We start from the raw sequence: 10,000 nt of genomic DNA, 5'->3' as shown, positions 1-10,000 counted from the left end.
CCGGGACGCGGGGCGATGGGGGGGGCGCTGTCGGGTAGACCTGTCCTCCCCGCCGAACCGGTCCCGGGTAGACCTGTCCTCCCCGCCGACCCGGTCCCGGGTAGACGTGGTGGCCGGCCGGGACGCGGGGTCGGGGGGGCGCTGTCGTCCAGACCCGTCGGCCAGACCCGTCCCCGTCCCCGTCCCCGTCCCCGTCCCCGTCCCCGTCCCCGTCCCCGTCCCGTTCCCGCCCCCCCCGCCACCCCCTTCCGCGGCACCAACCCCCCCCGCAAGCAACGGGAAGGGGCGCAGCTTTCTATCAGCTCGGCTGAAACGCCCGAAGGCGGGGCGGCGTCTGTGTTTCAAAAGCGGAAAAAAAATAAAAAAGCAACAAAAACCAAAAAATTCCCGCCGCCCCGCCCCACCCCCCCCCCCCCCCCCCCACCTCCCCCCGTGCAGGCACCCCTGCAAACGGGCCTCCGGCACGGCAGCCCGGCCGCCGCACCCCCACCCGCAAGCCCCCCCCCACCGCCGCCCCGGCCGAGAGCGCACAAGCAGCCCCTGCCGCCGCCCCCCCCCACCCCCCCCCCGGTGCGGGCACCCCTGCATACGGGCCTCCGGCACGGCCGCTCCGCTGCCCCCCCCCACCCCGCCACCCCCCCACCGCCGCCCCGGCCGAGAGCGCACAAGCAGCCCCTGCCGCCGCCCCCCCCCCCCCCCCCCCCGACTCAAACCTCAATCTTCTCGGAAAAGAGGCCCCGTCCCCAGCCTACCTCAGCGCAAGGCTCCCCGCCTGCTCCTCGACCCCGTCTCTCAGTCTCTGTCTCCCCCTTCTGCCGCGGGGAAGCGCCCGCCCCTTGCCGGCGGGTGGGCGGGGCGGGCCGGCTCGGGTTCCGGTTGCTAAGCAGCAGGGTGGCACTCGTTGACCCCGGGCGCCGCTCCGTCTGCCGATGGGCGGGCCGGTGCTGGCTCTCAAGAACTTTTTGTAACTGTTTCCCTGCTCTGCTTTGGTTTTGTTTTTTTTTCTCGCCCACCGTCAGAACCGATGCAGAGTAAGAAAGCCTTCAGCGAGACAGTCCGGCCAAGCTTAGCGCCTTCCACTAGATACGGCGAAGTCTCGGAAACGGGGGGTGGCGAGGGGAATTTCAGGCGCGCGCCGCCTCCCCCCTCCTGCACCACCCCCCCCCGCAAGCGACGGGAAGGGGCGCCGCTTTCCATCAGCTCGGCTGAAACGCCCGAGGACGGGGCGGCGTCTCTGTTTCAAAAGCGGAAAAAGAAATAAAAAAGCAACAAAAACCAAAAAATTCCCGCCGCCCCCCCCAACCCACCCCCGTGCAGGCACCCCTGCAAACGGGCCTCCGGCAGGGCCGGCCTGCCGCCCCCAGCCACCCCCCGCAAGCCCCCCCACCGCCGCCCCGGCTGAGAGAGCACAGACAGCCCGCCGCCGGCCCTTCCCACCCCGTGCAGGCACCCCTGCATACGGGCCTCCGGCAGGGCCGGCCTGCCGACCCCAGCCACCCCCCGCAAGCCCCCCCACCGCCGCCCCGACTGAGACAGCACAGGCAGCCCGCCGCCGGCCCTTCCCACCCCGTGCAGGCACCCCTGCATACGGGCCTCCGGCAGGGCCGGCCTGCCGCCCCCAGCCACCCCCCGCAACCCCCCCCACCGCCGCCCCAGCTGAGAGAGCACAGGCAGCCCGCCGCCGGCCCTTCCCACCCCGTGCAGGCACCCCTGCATACGGGCCTCCGGCAGGGCCGGCCTGCCGCCCCCAGCCACCCCCCACAAGCCCCCCCACCGCCGCCCCGGCTGAGACAGCACAGGCAGCCCGCCGCCGGCCCTTCCCACCCCGTGCAGGCACCCCTGCATACGGGCCTCCGGCAGGGCCGGCCTGCCGACCCCAGCCACCCCCCGCAAGCCCCCCCACCGCCGCCCCGGCTGAGAGAGCACAGGCAGCCCGCCGCCGCCCCTTCCCACCCCGTGCAGGCACCCCTGCATACGGGCCTCCGGCAGGGCCGGCCTGCCGCCCCCAGCCACCCGCCACAGGCCCCCCCACCGCCGCCCCGGCTGAGACAGCACAGGCAGCCCGCCGCCGGCCCTTCCCACCCCGTGCAGGCACCCCTGCATACGGGCCTCCGGCAGGGCCGGCCTGCCGCCCACAGCCACCCCCCGCAACCCCCCCCACCGCCGCCCCGGCTGAGACAGCACAGGCAGCCCGCCGCCGGCCCTTCCCACCCCGTGCAGGCACCCCTGCATACGGGCCTCCGGCAGGGCCGGCCTGCCGCCCCCAGCCACCCCCCGCAAGCCCCCCCCACCGCCGCCCCGGCTCAGAGAGCACAGGCAGCCCGCCGCCGGCCCTTCCCACCCCGTGCAGGCACCCCTGCATACGGGCCTCCGGCAGGGCCGGCCTGCCGCCCCCAGCCACCCCTCCGCAAGCCCCCCCACCGCCGCCCCGGCTGAGAGAGCACAGGCAGCCCGCCGCCGGCCCTTCCCACCCCGTGCAGGCACCCCTGCATACGGGCCTCCGGCAGGGCCGGCCTGCCGCCCCCAGCCACCCCCCGCAAGCCCCCCCACCGCCGCCCCGGCTGAGAGAGCACAGACAGCCCGCCGCCGGCCCTTCCCACCCCGTGCAGGCACCCCTGCATACGGGCCTCCGGCAGGGCCGGCCTGCCGACCCCAGCCACCCCCCGCAAGCCCCCCCACCGCCGCCCCGACTGAGACAGCACAGGCAGCCCGCCGCCGGCCCTTCCCACCCCGTGCAGGCACCCCTGCATACGGGCCTCCGGCAGGGCCGGCCTGCCGCCCCCAGCCACCCCCCGCAAGCCCCCCCACCGCCGCCCCGGCTGAGAGAGCACAGACAGCCCGCCGCCGGCCCTTCCCACCCCGTGCAGGCACCCCTGCATACGGGCCTCCGGCAGGGCCGGCCTGCCGACCCCAGCCACCCCCCGCAAGCCCCCCCACCGCCGCCCCGACTGAGACAGCACAGGCAGCCCGCCGCCGGCCCTTCCCACCCCGTGCAGGCACCCCTGCATACGGGCCTCCGGCAGGGCCGGCCTGCCGCCCCCAGCCACCCCCCGCAACCCCCCCCACCGCCGCCCCAGCTGAGAGAGCACAGGCAGCCCGCCGCCGGCCCTTCCCACCCCGTGCAGGCACCCCTGCATACGGGCCTCCGGCAGGGCCGGCCTGCCGCCCCCAGCCACCCCCCACAAGCCCCCCCACCGCCGCCCCGGCTGAGACAGCACAGGCAGCCCGCCGCCGGCCCTTCCCACCCCGTGCAGGCACCCCTGCATACGGGCCTCCGGCAGGGCCGGCCTGCCGACCCCAGCCACCCCCCGCAAGCCCCCCCACCGCCGCCCTGGCTGAGAGAGCACAGGCAGCCCGCCGCCGCCCCTTCCCACCCCGTGCAGGCACCCCTGCATACGGGCCTCCGGCAGGGCCGGCCTGCCGCCCCCAGCCACCCGCCACAGGCCCCCCCACCGCCGCCCCGGCTGAGACAGCACAGGCAGCCCGCCGCCGGCCCTTCCCACCCCGTGCAGGCACCCCTGCATACGGGCCTCCGGCAGGGCCGGCCTGCCGCCCACAGCCACCCCCCGCAACCCCCCCCACCGCCGCCCCGGCTGAGACAGCACAGGCAGCCCGCCGCCGGCCCTTCCCACCCCGTGCAGGCACCCCTGCATACGGGCCTCCGGCAGGGCCGGCCTGCCGCCCCCAGCCACCCCCCGCAAGCCCCCCCCACCGCTGCCCCAGCTCAGAGAGCACAGGCAGCCCGCCGCCGGCCCTTCCCACCCCGTGCAGGCACCCCTGCATACGGGCCTCCGGCAGGGCCGGCCTGCCGCCCCCAGCCACCCCTCCGCAAGCCCCCCCACCGCCGCCCCGGCTGAGAGAGCACAGGCAGCCCGCCGCCGGCCCTTCCCACCCCGTGCAGGCACCCCTGCATACGGGCCTCCGGCAGGGCCGGCCTGCCGCCCCCAGCCACCCCCCGCAAGCCCCCCCACCGCCGCCCCGGCTGAGAGATCACAGGCAGCCCGCCGCCGGCCCTTCCCACCCCGTGCAGGCACCCCTGCATACGGGCCTCCGGCAGGGCCGGCCTGCCGCCCCCAGCCACCCCCCACAAGCCCCCCCACCGCCGCCTCGGCTGAGAGAGCACAGGCACCCCGCCGCCGGCCCTTCCTACCCCGTGCAGGCACCCCTGCATACGGGCCTCCGGCCGGGCCGGCCTGCCGCCCCCAGCCACCCCCCACAAGCCCCCCCACCGCCGCCCCGGCTGAGACAGCACAGGCAGCCCGCCGCCGCCCCTTCCCACCCCGAGCAGGCACCCCTGCATACGGGCCTCCGGCAGGACCGGCCTGCCGCCCCCAGACAAACCCCGCAAGCCCCCCCACCGCCGCCCCGGCTGAGAGAGCACAGGCACCCCGCCGCCGCCCCTTCCCACCCCGTGCAGGCACCCCTGCATACGGGCCTCCGGCAGGGCCGGCCTGCCGCCCCCAGCCACCCCCCGCAAGCCCCCCCCACCGCCGCCCCGGCTCAGAGAGCACAGGCAGCCCGCCGCAGGCCCACCCACCCCGTGCAGGCACCCCTGCATACGGGCCTCCGGCAGGGCCGGCCTGCCGCCCCCAGCCACCCCCCGCAAGCCCCCCCCACCGCCGCCCCGGCTCAGAGAGCACAGGCAGCCCGCCGCAGGCCCACCCACCCCGTGCAGGCACCCCTGCATACGGGCCTCCGGCAGGGCCGGCCTGCCGCCCCCAGCCACCCCCCACAAGCCCCCCCACCGCCGCCCCGGCTGAGAGAGCACAGGCAGCCCGCCGCCGGCCCTTCCCACCCCGTGCAGGCACCCCTGCATACGGGCCTCCGGCAGGGCCGGCCTGCCGCCCCCAGCCACCCCCCGCAAGCCCCCCCACCGCCGCCCCGGCTGAGAGAGCACAGGCAGCCCGCCGCCGCCCCTTCCCACCCCGTGCAGGCACCCCTGCATACGGGCCTCCGGCAGGGCCGGCCTGCCGCCCCCAGCCACCCCCCGCAAGCCCCCCCACCGCCGCCCCGGCTGAGAGAGCACAGGCAGCCCGCCGCCGGCCCTTCCCACCCCGTGCAGGCACCCCTGCATACGGGCCTCCGGCAGGGCCGGCCTGCCGACCCCAGCCACCCCCCGCAAGCCCCCCCCACCGCCGCCCCGGCTCAGAGAGCACAGGCAGCCCGCCGCCGGCCCTTCCCACCCCGTGCAGGCACCCCTGCATACGGGCCTCCGGCAGGGCCGGCCTGCCGCCCCCAGCCACCCCCCGCAACCCCCCCCACCGCCGCCCCGGCTGAGAGATCACAGGCAGCCCGCCGCCGGCCCTTCCCACCCCGTGCAGGCACCCCTGCATACGGGCCTCCGGCAGGGCCGGCCTGCCGACCCCAGCCACCCCCCGCAAGCCCCCCCCACCGCCGCCCCGGCTCAGAGAGCACAGGCAGCCCGCCGCAGGCCCACCCACCCCGTGCAGGCACCCCTGCATACGGGCCTCCGGCAGGGCCGGCCTGCCGACCCCAGCCACCCCCCGCAAGCCCCCCCACCGCCGCCCCGGCTGAGAGAGCACAGACAGCCCGCTGCCGGCCCTTCCCACCCCGTGCAGGCACCCCTGCATACGGGCCTCCGGCAGGGCCGGCCTGCCGCCCCCAGCCACCCCCAGCAAGCCCCCCCCACCGCCGCCCCGGCTCAGAGAGCACAGGCAGCCCGCCGCCGGCCCTTCCCACCCCGTGCAGGCACCCCTGCATACGGGCCTCCGGCAGGGCCGGCCTGCCGACCCCAGCCATCCCCCGCAAGCCCCTCCACCGCCGCCCCGACTGAGACAGCACAGGCAGCCCGCCGCCGGCCCTTCCCACCCCGTGCAGGCACCCCTGCATACGGGCCTCCGGCAGGGCCGGCCTGCCGCCCCCAGCCACCCCCCGCAAGCCCCCCCACCGCCGCCCCGGCTGAGACAGCACAGGCAGCCCGCCGCCGCCCCTTCCCACCCCGTGCAGGCACCCCTGCATACGGGCCTCCGGCAGGGCCGGCCTGCCGCCCCCAGCCACCCCCCGCAAGCCCCCCCACCGCCGCCCCGGCTGAGAGAGCACAGACAGCCCGCCGCCGGCCCTTCCCACCCCGTGCAGGCACCCCTGCATACGGGCCTCCGGCAGGGCCGGCCTGCCGCCCCCAGCCACCCCCAGCAAGCCCCCCCACCGCCGCCCCGGCTGAGAGAGCACAGGCACCCCGCCGCCGGCCCTTCCCACCCCGTGCAGGCACCCCTGCATACGGGCCTCCGGCAGGGCCGGCCTGCCGCCCCCAGCCACCCCCCGCAAGCCCCCCCACCGCCGCCCCGGCTCAGAGAGCACAGGCACCCCGCCGCCGCCCCTTCCCACCCCGTGCAGGCACCCCTGCATACGGGCCTCCGGCAGGGCCGGCCTGCCGCCCCCAGCCACCCCCCGCAAGCCCCCCCCACCGCCGCCCCGGCTCAGAGAGCACAGGCAGCCCGCCGCAGGCCCTTCCCACCCCGTGCAGGCACCCCTGCATACGGGCCACCGGCAGGGCCGGCCTGCCGACCCCAGCCATCCCCCGCAAGCCCCCCCACCGCCGCCCCGGCTGAGACAGCACAGGCAGCCCGCCGCCGGCCCTTCCCACCCCGTGCAGGCACCCCTGCATACGGGCCTCCGGCAGGGCCGGCCTGCCGCCCCCAGCCACCCCCCGCAAGCCCCCCCACCGCCGCCCCGGCTGAGACAGCACAGGCAGCCCGCCGCCGCCCCTTCCCACCCCGTGCAGGCACCCCTGCATACGGGCCTCCGGCAGGGCCGGCCTGCCGCCCCCAGCCACCCCCCGCAAGCCCCCCCACCGCCGCCCCGGCTGAGAGAGCACAGGCAGCCCGCCGCCGGCCCTTCCCACCCCGTGCAGGCACCCCTGCATACGGGCCTCCGGCAGGGCCGGCCTGCCGACCCCAGCCACCCCCCGCAAGCCCCCCCCACCGCCGCCCCGGCTCAGAGAGCACAGGCAGCCCGCCGCCGGCCCTTCCCACCCCGTGCAGGCACCCCTGCATACGGGCCTCCGGCAGGGCCGGCCTGCCGCCCCCAGCCACCCCCCGCAACCCCCCCCACCGCCGCCCCGGCTGAGAGATCACAGGCAGCCCGCCGCCGGCCCTTCCCACCCCGTGCAGGCACCCCTGCATACGGGCCTCCGGCAGGGCCGGCCTGCCGACCCCAGCCACCCCCCGCAAGCCCCCCCCACCGCCGCCCCGGCTCAGAGAGCACAGGCAGCCCGCCGCAGGCCCACCCACCCCGTGCAGGCACCCCTGCATACGGGCCTCCGGCAGGGCCGGCCTGCCGCCCCCAGCCACCCCCCACAAGCCCCCCCACCGCCGCCCCGGCTGAGACAGCACAGGCACCCCGCCGCCGCCCCTTCCCACCCCGTGCAGGCACCCCTGCATACGGGCCTCCGGCACGGCCGGCCTGCCGCCCCCAGCCACCCCCCACAAGCCCCCCCACCGCCGCCCCGGCTGAGAGAGCACAGGCACCCCGCCGCCGCCCCTTCCCACCCCGTGCAGGCACCCCTGCATACGGGCCTCCGGCAGGGCCGGCCTGCCGACCCCAGCCACCCCCCGCAAGCCCCCCCACCGCCGCCCCGGCTGAGAGAGCACAGGCAGCCCGCCGCCGGCCCTTCCCACCCCGTGCAGGCACCCCTGCATACGGGCCTCCAGCACGGGCGACCCGCTCTGTCCGCAGGGAGGACAGGTCTACCCCTTCTGGCGGCAGGGAGACCAGGTCTACCCGTTCTGCCGGCAGGGATGCCAGGTCTACCCGTTTTACCGGCAGGGATGCCAGGTCTACCCATTTACCGGCAGGGATGCCCGGTCTACCCGTTCTGGCTGCAGGGAGACCAGGTCTACCCGTTTTTCCTGCAGGGAGACCAGGTCTACCCGTTCTGCCGACAGGGAGGCCAGGTCTACCCGTTTTACCGGCAGGGAGGCCAGGTCTACCCGTATTGCCGGCAGGGAGGCCAGGTCTACCCGTTTTACCGGCAGGGATGCCAGGTCTACCCGTTCTAGCGGCAGGGAGACCAGGTCTACCCGTATTGCCGGCAGGGATGCCAGGTCTACCCGTTTTACCGGCAGGGATGCCAGGTCTACCCATTTACCGGCAGGGATGCCAGGTCTACCCGTTCTGGCTGCAGGGAGGCCAGGTCTACCCATATTGCCGGCAGGGAGACCAGGTCTACCCATTTACCGGCAGGGATGCCAGGTCTACCCGTTCTGGCGGCAGGGAGAACAGGTCTACCCTTTTTGCCGGCAGGGAGACCAGGTCTACCCGTTTTGCCGGCAGGGAGACCAGGTCTACCCGTTCTGGCTGCAGGGAGACCAGGTCTACCCGTTTTGCCGGCAGGGATAACAGGTCTACCCGTTTTACCTGCAGGGAGACCAGGTCTACCCATTTACCGGCAGGGAGACCAGGTCTACCCGGTTTGCCGGCAGGGATGCCAGGTCTACCCGTTCTGGCGGCAGGGAGAACAGGTCTACCCGTTTTACCTGCAGGGAGAACAGGTCTACCCGTTTTACCGGCAGGGAGACCAGGTCTACCCGTTTTGCCGGCAGGGATGCCAGGTCTACCCGTTTTACCTGCAGGGATGCCAGGTCTACCCGTTTTACCGGCAGGGAGGCCAGGTCTACCCGTTCTGCCGGCAGGGAGGCCAGGTCTACCCGTTCTAGCGGCAGGGAGACCAGGTCTACCCATTTACCGGCAGGGAGACCAGGTCTACCCGTTTTGCCGGCAGGGAGGCCAGGTCTACCCGTTTTACCGGCAGGGAGGCCAGGTCTACCCGTTTTACCTGCAGGGAGAACAGGTCTACCCGTTTTACCGGCAGGGAGACCAGGTCTACCCGTTTTGCCGGCAGGGATGCCAGGTCTACCCGTTGTGGCGGCAGGGAGGCCAGGTCTACCCGTTCTGCCGGCAGGGAGGCCAGGTCTACCCGTTTTACCTGCAGGGAGGCCAGGTCTACCCGTTTTGGCGGCAGGGAGACCAGGTCTACCCGTTTTGCCGGCAGGGATGCCAGGTCTACCCGCTTCCGGCAGGGATGCCAGGTCTACCCGGTTCCAGGCAGGGAGGCCTCGTCTACCCGTTCTGCCGGCAGGGAGGCCAGGTCTACCCGTTTTACCGGCAGGGATGCCAGGTCTACCCGCTTCCGGCAGGGATGCCAGGTCTACCCGGTTCCAGGCAGGGAGGCCTCGTCTACCCGTTCTGCCGGCAGGGAGGCCAGGTCTACCCGTTTTACCGTCCGCCGGGTCCGGTGTGCCCGATGTGGCCGCCGGAGCTGCCGGCGGAAAGGGATGCCTCGTCTACCTCGCTCCGGCGGGACTTTGGCTCCACCGCGGTTCTGGCAGGTAGACGTCTTGCCCGGTTCTTCTTCGGAGCTGCCGAAGGGGTCGCTGCTTTGCGCTGCCTCCAGTTACGTCATGGTAAGAGTCGGCGGCGCTCGCGCGCCTCCCCGCTGGGGGAAGACGGTTCTCTTCGAGCCCGCCGGGGCCGGGGACCTCGCTGTCCGTATACTAGGGCAGAGGGCTGGCGCTCGCGGACCAGCGCCATCGAACCGCTGCAGCTACTCGCGGTTCAGCCGGCAGACTCGGGCGTTGCACGGCGGCTGTGGCCGTGGCCGTTCTGCCTCCTACCTATCGCGTACGGCGCTTCCGACTGCCAGAAGCCGCGCGAAGCCGCTGCTTGCCCGCAGGCTCCGGTGGCCGTTGCCGACTGGAGCGAGGGCTCCAAGAGGGGTTTCTCCAGGGCCGGGCCGAGACGGGCGGCGGTCGCCGGCACTCGAACGCTTGTCACCCGCGGCTCAGCCGGCAGACTCGGGCGTTGCCCGGCGGACCTGGCCGTGGCCGTTCTGCCTCCTACCTATCGCGCACGGCGGTTCCGACTGCCAGAAGCCGCGCGAAGCCGCTGCTTGCCCGCAGGCTCCGGTGGCCGTTGCCGACTGGAGCGAGGGCTCCAAGAGGGGTTTCTCCAGGGCCGGGCCGAGACGGGCGGCGGTCGCCGG

The sequence above is a fragment of the Opisthocomus hoazin genome, unplaced genomic scaffold, assembly GCF_030867145.1.
Source record: "Opisthocomus hoazin isolate bOpiHoa1 unplaced genomic scaffold, bOpiHoa1.hap1 HAP1_SCAFFOLD_187, whole genome shotgun sequence".
Taxonomy (NCBI): domain Eukaryota; kingdom Metazoa; phylum Chordata; class Aves; order Opisthocomiformes; family Opisthocomidae; genus Opisthocomus; species Opisthocomus hoazin.
The sequence above is the reverse complement of the archived record's forward strand: the minus strand, read 5'-3'. Positions refer to the sequence as shown.